This window comes from Schistocerca serialis, chromosome 10 (genome assembly GCF_023864345.2).
Source record: "Schistocerca serialis cubense isolate TAMUIC-IGC-003099 chromosome 10, iqSchSeri2.2, whole genome shotgun sequence".
In the NCBI taxonomy this organism is placed as follows: domain Eukaryota; kingdom Metazoa; phylum Arthropoda; class Insecta; order Orthoptera; family Acrididae; genus Schistocerca; species Schistocerca serialis.
Window position 1 is genome coordinate 55002501 of NC_064647.1, and position 20228 is coordinate 55022728.

Consider the following 20228-nt stretch of genomic DNA (forward strand, 5'->3'; position numbering starts at 1 on the left):
AATAAAATCGCCATAACTTCCGAACGGTTTGCGTTAGGACGTTCAAACTGCACGGTTGGTCGCGGGGTATGACGAAAATTAGTACGCACATTGTTGTTTGGCTTAGTGATGAAGCCCACTTCCATTTGGATGGGTTCGTCAACAACTAAACTGGTGCATTTGGGGGACTGAGAATCCGCATCTCGCGTCCGAGAAGTCTCTTCACCCTCAACAGGTGACTGTGTGGAGTGCGGTGTCCAGTCACGGAATAATGAGTGGGGCATTCCTTGATGGTATGGCGACTACCGAACCGTATGTGAAAGTTTTGGAAGATGATTTCATCCCCATTATCGAAAGCGACCCTAATTTCCACAAGACGTGGTTCATGCTAGACGGAGCTCGACCCCATCGAAGCAGGAGAGTGTTTGCTGTCCTGGAGGAGCACTTGGGGAACCGCATTCTGGCTCTGGGACGCCCAGAGGCCACTGGCATGGGTCTCCATTGGCCGCCATATCCTCCGGATCTGAACACTTGCGAGTCCTTTTTATGAGGCCATGTTAAAGACGTCGGCAGCTCGTGGTCTCGCGGTAGCGTCCTCGCTTCCCGAGCACGGGCTCCCGGGTTCGATTCCCTGCGGAATCAGGGATTTTCACCTGCCCCGAGGTGACTGGGTGTTGTTGTGTCGCCTTCATCATCACCATTCATCCCCATTACGGTCGGAGCAAGGCAACGGCAAACCACCTCCATTAGGGCCTTGCCAAGTACGATGGTGCGGGTCTCCGGCATCGTTCCCCTACACTCCGTCAAGAGCATGGGACTTCATTTCCATTCAATGTTAAAGACAAGGTATACAGCAATAACCCTAAAACCATTGTTGAGCTGAAAACAGCCATTCAGGAAGTCATCCACAGCATCGATGTTCTGACACTTCAACGGGCCATGCAGAATTGTTCGTCTGCGTCACATCATCGCCAATGACGACAGGCATATCGAACACGTCATAACCTAAATCCGAATACCTGTAGTGACGATTACATATTGAATAAAGTGTGTGCCCCGTAGTTTGTAGCTAATTTGAGTTTTTTCTCATATAGTTCAGTAACTGTCACCCAGTATATCTGAGCTACTCTTATGGCGTGCTAAGTGTGGATCTGACTCCGGAAAAAAAATCAACTGCCTGTTTGATCTGTTTTCTTCCTGTTTTGGCGTTGATGTAACGAAATCTAGCTTACGTTATTTTGTTTCTATATGACACTCTTCCTTTCTTTGGTACGTCTTCCCTTCACAGTAGCCGGCCGGGGTGGCCGAGCGGTTCTAGGCGCTACAGTGTGGAGCCGCGCGACCGCTACGGTCGCAGGTTCGAATCCTGCCTCGGGCATGGATGTGTATGATGTCCTTAGGTTAATTAGGTTTAAGTAGTTCTAAGTTCTAGGGGACTGATGATCTCACATGTTAAGTCCCATAGTGCTCAGAGCCATTTGAACCCTTTCAGTAGCAATCTTTTCCTTTCCCATGCATCCTTCTTCCTTTCTTTCTTTCTTGGGTAACGATGTTGGAAGCACAGATTTCAATGGTTCGCTAGAAAGCTTTATTTTCGACAGCCGAATCATATCTTCAGGTGAAATAATCTCGCGCAGTGTGTACTGAATGTTATTTTTCGCGTGTTTTATCATTGAAGAATTGTCGTCGCTTTACTGGAACTGAGGGGATTTAGTCCAGAACACCTACAGGTATTTTGCAACATTTAGCCATTCTGTGATAAAAGCATCGTTGTTAATTTTGGAGACGAAACGGAACAATTATTTTATGCGAAAGTGAAGCTTAAATGGAGTAGTGTAAACGAGTAATTCACTGATCCCTCTTTTCAAACCATTCATCACAGAATGTTCAAGTAAAACATCATAAAAGTAGTAAGAAACAGACTTACTTCATTTCCTCACCTCTGCAGCGACCTACCGAGGAAATTTCATAGAACAATAAGTTATAACAAGACAAACCCAAAGTATTGCACAATCAGCTTAACGGCTCACGCATCCAAGTTGCTGACAAGTATGATATACAGAATAATGGAAAAGAAAACTAAGGATATGTTAGATGAATATCAGTTTGACTTTCGAAAAGGTAAAGACACCAGAGAGCCAATTCTGACGTTGCGGTTGATAATGGAAGCAAGATTGAAGAAAAATCGAGACACGTTCATAGGATTTGTCGATCTATAAAAAGCGTTCGACAATGTAAAATCGTGCAAGATGTTCGAAATTCTGAGAAAAACAGGGGCAAGCTATAGGGAGAGACGAGTATTACACAACATGTGTAAGAGCCAAATGGGAATAATTAGAGTGGACGACGAAGAACGAAGCGCTCGGATTAAGTAGTCTGTCACCCCTACTGTTCAATCTGTACAGCATAGAAGCAATGATGGAAATAAAAGAAAGATTAAGGAGTGGAATTAAAATTCAGCGAGGGAGGCTATCAATGATACGTTTCGCTGATGACACTGTTGTTTTGAGTGAAAGTGAAGAAGAATACATGATCTGTTGAATGGAATGGACAAGCTAACGAGTACAGAATAAGGATTGCGATCAAATCGAAGAAAGACTAAAGTAATGAGAAGTAGTAGAAATGAGAACAACGAGAAACGTAACATCACGATTGATGGTCACGAAGTAGATGAAGTCGAGGAATTCTGCTACTTAGGCAGCAGAATAACCGATGACGGACGGAGCAAATAGGACTTCAAAACCAGACTAGCACTGGCAAAGAGGGAATTCCTGGCCAAGAGAAGTCTACTAGTGTGAAACATAGGCCTTAATTTGAGAAATAAATTTCTGAGAATGTACGTTTGTAGCACAGAATTGTATGCTTGTGAAACATGGCCTGTGGGAACACCGGAAGAGAAGAGAATCTAAGCATTTGAGATGTGGTGCTGCAGACGAATGCTGAAAATTAGGTGGGCTGGTAAGGTATGTAATGAGAGGATTCTGTGCAGAATCGCAGAGCAAAGGAGTATGTGGAAGCCGGCCGGAGTGGCCGTGCGGTTGTAGACGCCACAGTCTGGAACCGAGCGACCGCTACGGTCGCAGGTTCGAATCCTGCGTCGGGCATGGATGTGTGTGATGTCCTTAGTTAGTTAGGTTTAAGTACTTCAAAGTTCTAGGAGACTGATGACCTCAGAAGTTAAGTCGCATAGTGCTCAGAGCCATTTTTGAATATGTGGAGAACACTGACAAGGAGAAGGTACAGGATGATAGCGCATCCGTTAAGACATGAGGGAAAGACTTCCAGAAGACGGAGATTAGAAAACATCCGGCAAATAATTGAAGACGTAGCCTGATGTTTTACTTGAACATTCTGTAATGAATGGTTTGAAAAGAAGGGTCAACGAATTATTCGTTGACACTACTGGATTTAAGCTGTGGTGCGGTAAGGTGAGTGACTGTAGGAAAACGCAAGCTCACTTAGGCAAAATTTCTAGTTGGTGTGATGAAAAGCAGCTAGCTCTAAATGTGGGAAAATGAGGGTTAGTACGGATGACAGAAAATCCTAGGAAGTTCTGGTCTTACGTTAAATCAGTAAGTGGCTCGAAACAGCATATCCAGACACTCCGGGATGATGATGGCATTGAAACAGAGGATGACACGACTAAAGCTGAAATACTAAACACCTTTTTCCAAAGCTGTTTCACAGAGGAAGACCGCACTGCAGTTCCTTCTCTAAATTCTCGCACAAACGAAAAATGGCTGACATCGAAATAAGTGTCCAAGGAATAGAAAAGCAGCTGGAATCACTCAACAGAGGAAAGTCCACTGGACCTGACGGGATACCAATTCGATTCTACACAGAGTACGCGAAAGAACTTGCCCCCCTTCTAACAGCCGTGTACCGCAAGTTTCTAGAGGAACGGAAGGTTCCAAATGATTGGAAAAGAGCACAGGTAGTCCCAGTCTTCAAGAAGGGTCGTCGAGCAGATGCGCAAACTATAGACCTATATCTCTGACGTCGATCTGTTATAGAATTTTAGAACATGTTTTTTGCTCGAGTATCATGTCGTTTTTGGAAACCCAGAATCTACTATGTAGGAATCAACATGGATTCCGGAAACAGCGATCGTGTGAGACCCAACTCGCTTTATTTGTTCATGAGACCCAGAAAATATTAGATACAGGCTCCCAGGTAGATGCTATTTTTCTTGACTTCCGGAAGGCGTTCGATACAGTTACGCACTGTCGCCTGATAAACAAAGTAAGAGCCTACGGAATATCAGACCACCTGTGTGGCTGGATTGAAGAGTTTTTAGCAAACAGAACACAGCATGTTGTTATCAATGGAGAGACGTCTACAGACGTTAAAGTAACCTCTGGCGTGCCAGAGGGGAGTGTTATGGGACCATTGCTTTTCACAATACATATAAATTACCTAGTAGATAGTGTCGGAAGTCCCATGCGGCTTTTCGCGGATGATGCTGTAGTATAAAGAGAAGTTGCAGCATTAGAAAATTGTAGCGAAATGCAGGAAGATCTGCAGCGGATAGGCACTTGGTGCAGGGAGTGGCAACTGACCCTTAGAATTGACAAATGTAATGTATTGCGAATACATAGAAAGAAGGATCCTTTATTGTATGATTATATGATAGCGGAACAAACACTGGTTGCAGTTACTTCTGTAAAATATCTGGGAGTATGCGTGCGGAACGATTTGAAGTGGAATGATCAGATAAAATTAATTGTTGGTAAGGCGGGTACCAGGTTGAGATTCATTGGGAGAGTGCTTAGAAAATGTAGTCCATCAACAAAGGAGGTGGCTTACAAAACACTCGTTCGACCTATACTTGAGTATTGCTCATCAGTGTGGGATCCGTACCAGATCGGGTTGACGGAGGAGATAGAGAAGATCCAAAGAAGAGCGGCGCGTTTCGTCACCGGGTTATTTGGTGACCGTGATAGCGTTAGCGTTACGGAGATGTTTAGCAAACTCAAGTGGCAGACTCTGCAAGAGAGGCGCTCTGCATCGCGGTGTAGCTTGCTCGCCAGGTTTCGAGAGTGTGCGTTTCTGGATGAGGTATCAAATATATTGCTTCCCCCTACTTATACCTCACGAGGAGATCACGAATGTAAAATTAGGGAGATTAGAGCGCGCACGGAGGCTTTCAGACAGTCGTTCTTCCCGCGAACCATACGCGACTGGAACAGGAAAGGGAGGTGATGAGAGTGGCACGTAAAGTGCCCTCCGCCACACACCGTTGGGTGGCTTGCGGAGTATAAATGTAGATGTAGATGTAGATGTAGATGAGTAGGAACAAAAAATCTGTAATGTTCTAATGCTGCATTACTAGTGTCCTGCTTGACACAGTGAAGTCATTTAAATATCTGGTCATAACGTTGCAAGGCGATATGAAATGGAACGCTTATGTGAGAAATGTGGTAGGGGAGGCGAATGGTCGACTGTGGTTTATTGGGTGAATTTTGGGAAAGAGTGGTTCACCTGTAAAGGAGACAGCATATACAAGGCTAATGCGACCTATTCGTGAGTACTGCTCGAGTAAATTGCTGCCCAACCCGTCCCACAAAACATTTATGTGAATAGAGAACTACAGCGATTCTGTCACACGTCCCTGTAACTCTCCGCCGCGCAGGATTAGCCGAGCGGTCTAGGGCGCTGCAGTCATGGACTGTGCGGCTGATCCCGGCGGAGGTTCGAGTCCTCCCTCGGCCATGGGTGTGTGTGTTTGTCCTTACGACAATTTAAGTTAAGTGGTGGGTAAGCTTAGGGACTGATGACCTTAGCAGTTAAGTCCCATAAGATTTTCGGAACTCTCCTCACGATACCTTTGTCCCTGGTGAACACTCGCCTTCTAGGACCACATGCTGGGTTGTATTACTTAAGAAGTCTTCGAGCCTCTCACATGCCTGTGAACTTATTCCATGTGCTCGTACCTTTGTTAACACCCTGCAGTGGGGCACCGTGCCAAACGCCTTCCAGAAATCTGGAAACACGGCATCTGTCTGTTGCGCTCCACTCACTCTGCACATCCACTTCACAGTGGCTAGTGAAATGTAGATGCACATGCAGATGCAGATCTAGAATCTAGATGCACCACCATTATTCGAAATCTTCACGACCTATCGCTGCTCTTGTGCTTAAAAATACAAGGGCCGGCAGAAAAACCTCCCCTTTAAGGAAAGCTAATAAAAACAAAAACAAATAAGGTAGAACAACTTTATTTATACTAAATAAAAGTACATATTATGCCATTTTAGAAAATACTCTTATGGTCTTACTTTTTAAATAAAACATCCCTTAAATGGCTTCCTGCACTGTCGACACACTGTTTGAGTCTTTCCCTGAAGTTATTCATTACTCTTTGAGTCATTTCAGGTGGAATAGCTTCAACCTCTTGTGTAATTGCTTCTTTCAGGGCTCGTAAAGATTGTGGACGTTGTTCATAAACTTTTGCTTTTAAATAGCCCCAAAGACAGAAATCACAGGGCGTTAAGTCCGGCGATCGTGGGGGCCAGCCAATGTCTCCACACAATGAGATCACATGTCCAGGAAACATTTCCTTCACCAATGCCAGTGACTGCCACGCTGTGTGGGCAGTAGCACCATCTTGCTGGAACCACACGTTCTCTATTTCACCAAAAAGCTCCCTTAGTTGCGGTTGGAGAAAGTCGCGGAGCATGGCACAATAGCGTTCACTGTTGACGGTTAAATTCCTGTCATTTTCTTCGAAAAAGTAAGGACCGATCACTCCGGAATTGTAAACAGCACACCATACTGTTACTTTAGGGCTATGAAGTGGTCGTTGATGAAGTTCTTGGGGATTGTGTTCACACCAGTACCTGCAATTTTGGCTGTTCACTGTTCCGGCAAGGTGAAAGTGTGCTTCATCAGAAAAAATCACAATATCGTTGGGACGAATGTTCCGAAGAAGGTCTTGGCACAAACTTACACGGACACCACAGTCTCGTTCACTCAGTTCCTGCGTAGTTACAATTTTGTAAGGATGTATTTTAAGATCTCGATGCAAGATTCTTCTCACACTTCGATCAGATATCCGTAATGCTGCCGCATGCTTTTTAGCGGATCGTCGAGGAGATTGTTGAACTGAAGCTCTAACTGCATCAACATTTCCGGGTCCTGTTGCAGTCCGTGGTCGTCCAGGTGGTTTCCTTTTTAATGCGGAACCTGTCTCACGAAAGTTAGCAACCCAAGAATAAATTGTTTTCTTATCGGGAACAGGGTCCCGTCGTCCGAGCGCAAAGCGAACGCGAAAAGCACGTTGAGTATTAATAGGCGATTCGCCATTTTGAATAAAATCTTCCACTACGAAGGCACGATGTTCACCAGACCACGCCATGGCGTACACTGAAAACGGCACGTAGGCAGCTACTTAACGACGCGCCCCCCACCACTCTGCTCCTTCTACTGTCCGCTGCACGTTACTTTGTAATCGGGGAGTTTTTTATGCCGGACCCTGTATGTCAGAAAAGTTAAAAACTTGGCCTGCGGACATTCTGATGACATTAAACATCAGGGTGGCCCGAAAAATAATGTCTCCAAATTTTTCCCCTGAAAACATTAAAAATTTCTTAAACAAAACAAACGTTATGAACACTCTACATACTTACTCCTTCTTGACGTCCACCTACTTACTTCTCAACATAGTCAACCTGGCGACGAGTACGCGGCTTCTAACGATGTACCAGCTTATTGACATCGTCATTGTAGACTCTTTGTTCTACATCTACATGTACATGATTGCTATGAAATTCATAATTAAGTACCTTCAAGCTAATTCTCTACCGTTTCACACTCTGACGGATGCGCAGGTAATACGAACACTGCGATCTTCCCGTGCGAGCTTCGATTTCTGTTATTTTGTTACAACGATCATTTTTCCATATTTAGATAGAAGCCAACAAAATGTTTACACACACTGAGGACAAAGTTGGTGATTGAAATTTCATGATAAAATACTGTCGCAACGGAAAAGAGTTGTGTTTTAATGACTGCCATCCCAGTTCACGTATCATATGCGTCGCACTCTTTCCCCTATTTGGCGACAGTAAAAAAACGCTGACCTTATATTGACTTTTTCGACCTCCTCCATCAGTCCCATGTGATACAGATCCCACGACGCACAGCAGTACTTCAGAAGAGAACGGACAAACGTAATGCAAGCAGTCTCTTTAGTAGAGCTGTTGCATTTTTTAAGTGTTCTGGCTATGAATTGCAGTCTTTGGTTTGCCATCCCACAGCATTATCTATGCTGTACTGGTGTCCAAAATTAAAGCAAGAAACGGAAATTTTGCAAAGCTGCGTTTATTTTGCCACAAAACAGTATAAACAGGTGGTGGTAAAGTTGAAACAACATAAAGGATACAGAACGTACACACTGCAACATACATAACAGCAGACGAAAAAGTTCTTCACTTTTTCCAACTTTACAAATTTGCACGCACATTGCGACAACTGGTTAATGCGCTCGCTGTGGGGATGTGAACATCTCTGGCAGCAATACAGACCTGACAACGACGGACAGCGTCATTTGTGTCATGTTGGGGCAATAATGCCCATTCGTCCTGCGGAGCTGCTCGCAAGCCTAGTGCATCGCAGACATGCTCTATGGGATTTAAATCGGGAGGGCGAGCAGGCCACGCCATGCGTGCAGTATGTTCGTTTCCAAGAAAACATCAACCTCTCGTTCTCTACGAGGTCGAGTACTATCGTCCACCATTACGAAGTGTGGGTGCACAGCACCTCGTGACAAGCATACTTGAAGTCCCAAGACCTCATCACGAACCTGACATCAGTTAAACATTTCCGATTCACCCACACGATTTCATGAAGGGCTGTTCGAGTGGTCAACACAATGTCTGCCGACACCATTAGCGTTCCTCCTCGATGTCGGTCTTCTTCCACAATGTTTGGGACAATGTTGACGACTCCACTCCCGACGTTTTCTTCTCTGAAGACGCGTCAGAGGCACACATACAGCAGGTCTCCGACAATGTTGTTGTTGCGGTCTTCAGTCCAGAGACTGGTTTGATGCAGCTCTTCACGCTACTCTATCCTGTGGAAGCTTCTTCATCTCCCAGTACCCACTTCAGCCTACATCCTTCTGAATCTGCTTAGTGTATTCATCTCTTGGTCTCCCTCTACTATTTTTACCCTCCACCCTGCCCTCCAATACTAAATTGGTGATATCTTGATGCCTCAGAACGTGTCCTACGAACCGATCCCTTCTTCTAGTCTAGTTGTGCCACAACTTCCTCTTCTCCCCAGTTCTATTCAACACCTCCTCATTTGTTATGTGATCTACCCATCTAATCTTCAGCATTCTTCAGTAGCACCACATTTCGAAAGCTTCTATTCTCTTCGTGTCCAAACTATTTATCGTCCACGTTTCACTTACATACATGGCCACACTCCATACAAATACTTTCAGAAACGACTTCCTGACACTTAAGTCTATACTCGATATTAACAAATTTCTGTTCTTCAGAAACGCTTTCCTTGCCATTGCCAGTCTACATTTTATCTCCTCTCTACTTCGACCATCATCAGTTATCTAAAGGCCATTCTGTCGAAGTCTCCTCCGGTACCGAGCGCCGCGGGTTTCGAATCCGCGCCAGGAGGCATGGAGTTCGATGACCACTAGAGGTCTCGGCTGCAGTCGCGCCGTAAACCGTGACTGCGCGTGCTCCTGGCCCCGAGTCCAACGTGAGGGCGCCACTGTGGAGCACGTGGTCCCAGCCACCAATAGCGACACACCCTGTCGTGTATTTAGGCTGCTGCCTCTCATTCAGTGAGGTTTGACCGTCACCTCACCTGGATCCCTCATCTCTGCTCCATCCAATCCAAAGCCCACAACCGCTTCCGACTCCTCAAACTCTTCTCTGGCCGGACATGGGGGTCGCACCCCTCTACCATCCTCCACACCTACAAATCCTTAATCCATCCCATCCTCTGTTTTGCCAGTCCCGCCTGGATATCCGACCTTCCCCACCCCCATATTCTATAAGTCCCTCCAGATCCTTGAGCATCATGCACTCCACCTCGCCTTCCGTATACGCCTTCCGTCCCCCACGCAGATCCTCTATGACCTCATTCCTTTCCCCCATCTGCTCCTATTCCTCGAACATATCCGCATACTCTACACCTCCCTCCACCTTGATTCCCCTCACCCCCTGGTTGCTCCTCTCATCTCCCATCCCCACCCCCTGCCACGCCTTCACTGTTGTGTCCCCCATACCCTCCATCTCTACACCCTTCACCTCCTTTCCCAAGGTGGCTTCCTTCAACTCCCCCTCCCCAATGATGCCCCCTCTCCCTCCATTTATCCCTCCTATAAACTCTGATTCTCACCCCCCCTCCTTTCCTCCATCCTTTTCCCAGGCTCCCTCTCCCCCCTTCCATCCTCTTTTTTCCCCACCTACCCTCTCTCTGTGCCCCTTCTCTCGCCCGAGTCCTTTTACATTCCCCTCCTGAGCCTTTTCCCATCCCCTCTCGCGTCTGCCCTGCCCCTCGCCTTCGTTCCCCCCCCTTTCGTTTTTCCTCTCCTCCCTCCTTGTTTTTCCCCTCATCTGTCCAGATCCATCGCCCCCCCCCCCCCATCTGCTCTCTTTGTGCCGACATTTTAGTGCAGTGTATACAGTGAGTGATCAGTGTTGTGAGTCTTTTCCAAAGTGTTGCGAACGGACATCATACTGTCGGTGGGTGCGATTTTTATATCTCTTGCGAACAGAAACCAGACTGTCACCACGTTTTTTAATTGTATGTCTACTATGTTACCTGTCTGCTTCCTGTGTCTTTTATTAGCATTGCCAACCCTTTGTTTTATGTTTTAACTTTCCACACTTGAAACTTCCTGGCAGATTAAAACTGTGTGCCCGACCGAGACTCGAACTCGGGACAGTTTTAATCTGCCAGGAAGCTTCATATCAGCGCACACTCCGCTGCAGAGTGAAAATCTCATTCTTTCCACACTTTTCCGCCATTTTACAATTTAAGTCACTGTTTTATCGCCTGCTTTTTTTTGTTTCTTATCTTCTTCTTACGTTTTAAAAAGTCTGTAGGCTGCAGAGCAGCGTTCTAAGCTGCTGCCAGCCGGCTCCCTTAGGGGGGACTCGAAATTCAATAAAGGAAAAAAAAACCTCAGTGAGGCAGTCTGGTATTCGTGCTGAGTCGGTTGATATCTCGCTTATAGACATTCTGTTTACGTGGCGTGTGCTTACTTCCCGTTTACGAGTGGCCGTTGTTTTGATTTCGTGAGGTTATCTCTTGTGACCTCGTTGCTTAATACTTTGTTGTTAGCGTCTTGCTCGCTTGTCTCTCGTCGTGCTTGCCCTTCCATTCCCGTTCGTTCGGTTGTTCGTTCGCGGGCCGCTCCCGTTCGGTGCCGCCGCGTTTTCGTTAGCGGCAACCCCGCGCCCGTTCCTGCCGCTGTTTCGGCACCTGCTTTACACCGCTTGCCTCGATGCACCACGGCCAGTGGACGGTGCGAGCTCAGACGCCAGCTGCTGTGCAGTACTCAGGTGGAACTGAAGCGCCCTTACAGCCCCTCTTTCTGGTGTCGCAAGTGGTCGGCCCTGCCATGACCTTCGGGGTACAGTTTCGGTCTCCATAACCTGTCGCCACATACGAGAAACGACAGAACGATTCACATTAAGCCATTAGGCCACACGAGTTTGCGACTGTCCTGCTTCCATTCTTCTTACGGCCCACCAGCACAGAGAGTCTGGTAGGCGTCTTCTTTGTGCCATATTGCACCATCTGTGACTGCGTGTCCAGCGATTGTGGATGTGGGACTACCGGCAAACACTACTCCTTTTGATAGGTGCCCTGACGTCATCACTGACGCGGTTTTCAGTTGACCGAACTGACACCATCCATGCAGAATGCGATCATACAGACATCTGTTCACAGTTTGTATGAATACATCATTAATTAGATACAGGACGAGGAAATAGCGGTTTGTTGCTTTAATTTTGTACAACAGTATATCTCTCCTGGGGAGATGCTTGATAAGCAGTAGTAAGACATAGGTGAACAAAAAGAAGGATTTATTACGACCACAGTAGAGAGATTTTCTTCTGGCGTATGCTGTCGCCAGCAAACCAGTCGGGAAAGACGTAGCAGGAAGATCAACAGCAGGTGCTGTATCGAGCGCACCTATCACGACAGAGGCCATAGACACACCCACAGGCAACACGCCGCCAACGCCCGCTCGACAGCACGTATTTAGGTCCCCGTCGCTGACCAGAGCGCCTCACTTACTCACCCGGGCTACGACAGGGCACAGCAACCAGATCGAGACTAGCAGCGAGACTAAAAGTTTGTAATAGTAAGATTACCCATATTGTCTGCAAGACAACTATTACGGATGAGCTTGTACCACAACACATGGACGCTATTAAAGTTAAGTAGCAGCTATCTGTTCATGTAAATAAAGAACTGTGTTAATCTATGTGGGCATTTCTGTTGTAGAAAGAGGATACTGTAAGTGGGCTGCTTTTGTGTTGGCGGCGCTGTGTAGCGCTTTGCATTGGATCTCTGACTGCGCTTTCTTTGTGAGAGACTCTGTGGCTGGTTGGACTCGTTGTTGGAAGTTAGTAGCCAGTACTGTCGGACAGTTGGAAGTTAGTAGCCAGCAGTGATAGAAGTACTGTTGCGCAGTTGGAGGTGAACAGCTAGCAGTAATGGATGTTACATGTGGGAAGTTAGCATTGATGGAGGGTAGAGGTCTGAAGTGTTAGCGTAGGATAACGATCTGGAAGTATCCGACTTGGAGATTGAAAATTATTCATGATTATATATCTTTGTACTGGATGTCAGTGACGATTCGTATTCGTGTTTGAACTGGATGTCTCATTATTATGGTAAAAAATACATTATTTGGTTTGCAATAAAATCTTTCCTTTGCTAACCACTCGCCTATTAGGCTAGGTACTTTTATTTAGCTGCCAGTACTGACGCTCGCTGTATTGCAGAAGTTCGCGTAATGAAGATTTTTGTGAGGTAAGCGCTTAATGAAATGCATATGTTATTGTTAATAATTCTTTTTAGTCACGGCCATACTTTTGAATGAATCATTTGAAGTCAGGTTGCGATTTTTTTGAACAGTCAGATTGCGTTGTGCTAGAATATTGTAGGTCAGTGTAGACATGATAAGAAAAAGTAAAGAGAAAATAGGCTCAGTACGTTCAGTTTTACACAGCTGTTTCAGAATCAAATAACGCAGAAGTCTCATCTTCACAGTCATTCTTGAATTTAAGTACAGAAACACTCACTTAAATAAAGAAGTTTCAATACTGGCAAAGCATAATAACACCCTCTCCCTTGCTTCCTACTGTACAAGACTCTACATATTTAATAGCAAAGGAACAACTCTTCTCAATAAAAGGCCGGCCGCTGTGGCTGAGCGGTTATAGGCGCTTCAGGCCGGAACCGCGCTGCTGCTACGGTCACAGGATCGAATCCTGCCTCGGGCATGGATGTGTCTGACGTCCTTAGGTTGGTTAGGTTTAAGTAGCTCGGAGTCTAGGAGACTTATGACCTCAGATGTTAAGTCCCATAGTGCTTAGAGCCATTTAAAACATTTTTCTCAATAAAAATAATAGAACTTCTCAGACACCAACAGCCATACGCCTGGAAGACACAGTAAATAAACGTAGTGGAGTATGAAGACTATGCCACTGATAATCCATAACGAATGCTGCTGCTGATGATGATGATGTTTGGTTTGTGGGGCACTCAACTGCGCGGTTATCAGCGACAGAGGTTGAGGGTTCAGCATAGATGGCTGACAAGTGTAGTATGTCATAAAAACTATCCAGACATCCCCAGAAACTTACGTTTTCCGTATTAGTTGCATTGTGCTGCCACCTACTGCCAGGTACTCCATATCAGCGGCCTCAGTAGTCATTAGACTTCGTGAGAGAGCAGAATGGGGTGTTACGCGCAACTCACGGACTTTGAATGTGTCAGGTGATTGAGTGTCACTTGTGTCATACATCTGTATGCGACATTTGCACACTCCTAAACGTCCATAGGTCCACTGTTCTCCATGTGATAGAGAAGTGGAAACGTGAAGGGACACTTACAGCACAAAAGCGTACAGGCCGACATCGTCTGTTGACTGACAGAGACCGCCGACAGTTGAACAGTGTCGTAATTGTAATAGGCAGACATCTATCCAGATCATTACACAGGAATTCCAAACTGCATCAGGATCCACTGCAAGTACTATGACAGTTAGGTGGGAGGTGAGAACACTTGGATTTCATGGTCGAGTGGCTCCTCTTAAGCCACACATCACGGCGGTAAATGCCAAACGACGTCTCGCTTGGTGTAAGGAGCGTAAACAATGGACGATTGAACAGTGGAAAAATGTTGTGTGAAGCGAGGAATCACGGTACACAATGTACCTCACCGACCGACGTCGACACCCCTCGTCAGTGCGGCACTCCGTGAAGAATGGGCTGCCATTCACCAAAAAACCTTCCAGCACCCGATTGACCGCATGCCTGCGAGAGTGGAAGCTGTCATCAAGGCTAAGGGTGGCAGACACCATATTGATTCCAGCATTACCGATGGAGGGCGTCACGAACGTGTATGTCATTTTCAGCCAGGTGTCCGGATACTTTTGATCACACAGTGTACGTCTCGGGATATCGATGTAAAGTCATCCGCCCCGCTGCGGAGGCTTCAGAGCGGGCTCTGACTGATGGGCTGCTAAGAGCCGGCGCATGAATTGGCCCAGAGTCTTGGTGGAGCAAATTGCCGATGTGTCGGCTTGCACCGTCCTATATAGCTGGCCGCGGAGAAATTCGTGCCGATCCAGATCCGCACACGTCACACGGCGGAGGAAATAGATCCCTGGCACTGATGACCTCTGGTGGCGCTTGTCCTGCCGTCTGTCGTCCCCGTTGTGACGATGCAGCCTGAGGAGGCAACGCCTTGTAATTATGCCATCCCGCGAAGCTTCAGTGCCCGAGCCGTTGCCTGTCGGTTTAGGCGAAAGTCGGGTACACGGTAATCTATGCGACCGTTCCAAGTTATTCGTAATTGTAAACATTTAGTATTTAGCTGAAGTCACAGGATTTAGATTCGTGTGATTTATCATGTAACCAAAACATAGAGCACTGCATTTTGCACTTCACACTTTTTGTTATATAGGGTCAACTGACACTTTACGCTCCATACAGATATCTTGTCCAAATGATTTTGTAATTGGTTTTGAACATCTGATGATTTTACCAGATATTAAGAGACAGAACTGTCTGCAAACGATCTAAGAGGGCTGCTCAGATTATCTCCTATACCTTTTATGTAGATTACGAACAGCAGAAGGCATGTAACACTTCCTTGGAATCGCCAGATATTTGTGGTTTACTCGATAACCTTACGTCAATTACTACGAACAGTGACCTTCCTGACGGAATATTGACCGAGCCACAACCTCACGTCTGCTTCACCGTCAAAGTGAAGCCCAAGATGGCGTTCTTTAAGTTTTGGAAACAGATAACAATCGGATGGGGCCAAATCGGGACTGCACGGAAGATGATCGATGACAGTAAACCCGAGGCACCGGACTGTTGCAGATGTCGCAGCGCTGCCATTGTCATGCTGAAGGAAGGAGTGCTCCATTTGAGGACGAACTCTTCGAACGCGAAGCTCAATTACAGGACGCTGTTGCTCACGCAGTGATACACGGGGTGTTCAAAAAGTTTCTCCGCAGTGCCGCATGATTGTTAGCCGCGCGTGCCTATGATTGTTCGCCTGCGTCCCTTCAGGTGGACTCTCCAAACATTCCACTGTTTCGTTTATCTCAGCCAGCGTCAGTAGTATCGTTGGTGTTTGTCGTTACGTGTTGACGTGAACGTTTAAGTTTAGTTCATTTGTTCGTTTGTTTCGTTTTTGTCACTGTTGAAATGCTAACCATTGAAGAACGTGTTTTTAGTCGAACAAGTGTTCAAAGCTGGCGGTAAATACACAGTTTCAGTTCGTCAAACATTTAATTCAGTTTTCCCGGAGACAACACTCCCACATCGCGATACTGTCCGAGATTTGATTAAAAATTTCGAAGTATGGGTTCAGTGACAGATGCACCCAGAAGTGGTCGTCCTAGCGTTTTGTCTGAGGATAAATTACTAGATATTTCCGATAAAATGTCCATGAGGCCGAACAGATCAGTAAGAAAACTCGTCCAGGAAATCGATGTTAGTGTCGGAAGGGCCCACACAGGTGTAAGGAAAAAATTAAAACTTTTCCCACACAAAGTGACAGTCGTGCGAGAACTGAAAAATACTGATCATGGCAAGAGACTGCATTATTGTCAATGTTTCAAAAATTACGTTCAAAAAAATGGAAGGGATATTCTTAAAGAAACGTTTTTCACTGATGAGGCGTGGTTTCATTTATTCGGGTACATGAACTCGCAAAATTCTCGAATGTGGAGTACTGCAAATCAGTTGTGTATTCATAAGGAACCACTTCATTCTGTGAAAATAGGAGTTTGGATAGCAATTTCTAGACGTCGGATTGTCGGCCCCATATTTTTCAACGAAACAATAAACGCACAACGATACTGCGGTGATATTCTGTACCCATTAATGGGAGAACTTGTGTTAAGTGAAACACTGAACGGTTATTTTCAACAAGATGGTGCACCGTGCATACAGATCGCGTTTCAATATCACTGCTTGCTGATGTTTTTGGTGATCGCATAATTTCACAGGCCCCTGACCTAACACCACCTGATTTTTTTTTTCTGGGGTGCAGCGAGAGCAACTGTCTATAAAAACCGTCCAAAATACATCGATGAATTGAAAACGGCAATATCCAATTTCACTGCTTCTGTTACAGAAGAAATGTTACAGCTTGTGTTTGGAGACGTGATTAGACGAATTGAATTTGTATTCAACAACACGGGGGACACTTTCAGCATTTAATTAAACATTTAATATGAAAATTTGTAAGTAAAAATGAATATTCAATAAATTAATAACTTGAGTTTCGTTTCGGTATACTCACTGCGGCATACGGCACGCGCGGCTAACAGTCATACGGCGCTGCGGAGAGACTTTCTGAACACCCCGTAGTTACACATCGCCATGTTACACGATATAGTCGGAGACCTCAGCGGCAGAGGGTTGCAACTTGTGTCATCGAAGCGGGGAAGTCGACCGAGTAACAGGCATGACGTGCAATACCTCAACTGATATTGAGAACACAATAAAAAATTCGGAGGCCCCATTTTTCAGCATCCCATTGTACACTATCTAATCAGAAATACCTCGACACACATTAGCGGACAGCAGTGAGGGTGCGTCCGTCCTTCGCCTTTATGACGGCTTCAGTTCAGTTGGGAACACCTACAGTAAGGTGTCTGAAGCCCGCCCGGTTAGCCGTGGGGTCTAGCGCACGGCTTTCCGGATTGGGAAGGTGCGCCTGGTCCCCGGCACGAATCCGCCCGGCGGACTTGTATCGAGGTCCCGTGAGCCGGCCAGTCTGTGGATGGTTTTTAGGCGGTTTCCCATCTGCCTCGGCGAATTCGGACTGGTTCCCCTTATTCCGCCTCAGCTACACTATGTCGGCGATTGCTGCGCAAACAAGTTCTCCACGTACGCGTACGCCACCATTACTCTACCACGCAAACTTAGGGTTACACTCGTCTGGTGTGCGACGTACCCTGGTGGAGGGGGGGGGGGGGGGGGGTCCACCGGGGGCCAAACCGCACAGTAACGCTGAAAGAATGGTTCGGTGCCGGGCGGTGGAGGGGTGAAGTGGATTGCGTGGGGTTGAGGACCACTGCGACTGCGGAAGGGCGGAGCCTCTCCGTCGTTTCTCGGCCCCCGGTTAACATACAATACAATACAAGGTGTCTGAATGTCTATGGAGGATTAGAAGCCCGCTCTTCTCCAGAGCTGAAACCAGAGAACGTAGTGATGTTGGACGATGGGGTTTCGAGCGAAGTCGACGTTCTACACTACTGGCCATTAAAATTGCTACACCACAAAGATGGCGTGCTACAGACACGAAATTTAACCCACAGGAAGAAGATGCTGTGTCATACAAATGATTAGCTTTTCAGAGCATTCATAGAAGGTTGGCGTCGGTGGCGACACCTACAACATGCTGACATGAGGAAAGTTTCCAACCGATTTCTCTTACACGAACAGCAGTTGACCGGCGTTGCCTGCTGAAACGTTGTTGTGATGCATAGTGTAAGGAGCAGAAATGCGTACCATCACGTTTCCAACTTTGATAAAGGTCGGATTGTAGCCTATCGCGATTGCGGTTTATCGTATCGCGACATTGCTGCTCGCGTTGGTCGAGATCCAATGACTGTTAGCAGAATATGGCATCGATGGGTTCAGGAGGGTGATACGGAACGCCGTGCTGGATCTCAACGGCCTCGTATCACTAGCAGTCAAGATGACAGGCATCTTATCCGCATAGCTGTAACGGGTCGTGCAGCCACGTCTCAATCCCTGAGTCAACAGATGGGGACGTTTGCAAGACAACAACCATCTGCACGAATAGTTCGACGACGTTTGCAGCAGCATGGACTATCAGCTCGGAGACCACGGCTGCGGTTACCCTTGACGCTTCATCACAGACAGGAACGCCTGCGATGGTGTACTCGACGACGAACCTGGGTGCACGAATGGCAAAACGTTATTTTTTCGGATGAATCCAGCTTCAGTTTACAGCATCATGATAGTCGCATCCGTGTTTGGCGACATCGCGGTAAACGCACATTAGAAGCGTGTATTCGTCATCACTCAGCGTGATGGTATGGGATGCCATTGGTTACACGTCTGGGTCACCTCTTGTTCGCATTGACGGCACTTTGAACAGTGGACGTTACATTTCATATGTGTTACGACCCGTGGCTCTACCCTTCATTCGATCCCTGCGAAACCCTACATTTCAACAGGATAATGCAAGACCGCATGTTGCAGGTCCTGTACAGGCCTTTCTGGATACAGAAAATGTTCGACTGCTGCCCTGGCCAGCACATTCTCCAGATCTCTCACCAACTGAAAACGTCTGGTCAATGGTGGCCGAGCAACTGGCTCGTCACAATACGCCAGTCACTACTGTTCATGAACTGTGGTATCGTGTTGAAGCTGCATGGGCAGCTGTACCTGTACACGCCGTCCAAGCTCTGCTTGACTCAATGCCCAGGCGTATCAAGACCGTTATTACGGCCAGAGGTGGTTGTTCTGAGTACTGATTTCTCAGGATCTATGCACCCAAGTTGCGTGTAAATGTAATCATATGTCAGTTATAGTATAATATATTTGTCCTTTGAATAGCCGTTCATCGTCTGCATTTCTTATTGGTGTAGCAATTTTAATGGCCAGTAGTGTAACTCATCTCAAAGGTGTTCCATTGGATACAAGATCGAACTCTGGCTACGCCAGTCCATTTCAGGAACGTTATTGTCCAGAAATCATTGTCTCACAGATGCTGCTTTATAACACAGTGCATTGTTGTGCTGAAACAGTCATCGAATCTGAACTGTTCAGGTGTAGGCAGTAAACAATACTGTAAAACGCATTCACAACCTTTCGCTTTACGTGTTTTCTGACGCACAATAATGGTCGCAGGTAATGTTCTCCAGACATCCACCAAACCCAAAACCCTTCCATCGGATTCCTAGAGCGCATCATTCCAGATCACTCATTTCCAGTCATCAACTGTCCAGTGATGTCGCTCCCTACATCACATGAAGCGTTGATTATCATTGATTTCAGAAATTTATAGGTTACTGTGTTAGCTGGGCAGCTGATAGCACTTTGGAACTCAAGAGTGATCCATTTTGTCGATTTCATGTTATTTCTTACAGCAACCTTCCGCAATTCTCTGTGATCCTGTCCGTGAGTAAATGGTGGCTACCTGCTCTTTGTTTAGCTGTGGTTGTTTCTTTGCGTTTCCATTATGCAATCACAACACAACGTGTCTGCTTGTTTTAAAATTTGAAATGTGCCATTGCACAAAATTTTAATATTTTAAACATGGAAGCAGTTCAGCAACGGTGCACGTAGAAACTTGATAGGATTGGGAAATAACAACCAATCAGTTGCAGCATTAATGGTTTATTAATCTTCTACCATGGTTTCGACAAAACCAAATTTGTCTTCTTCAGAAGAAATATGGACCTACTGAACAAATTATTACAAAATAGTTTCAAATGTCAACCACAGAAGGGAACCAGATTTGATAAGCATTAATTT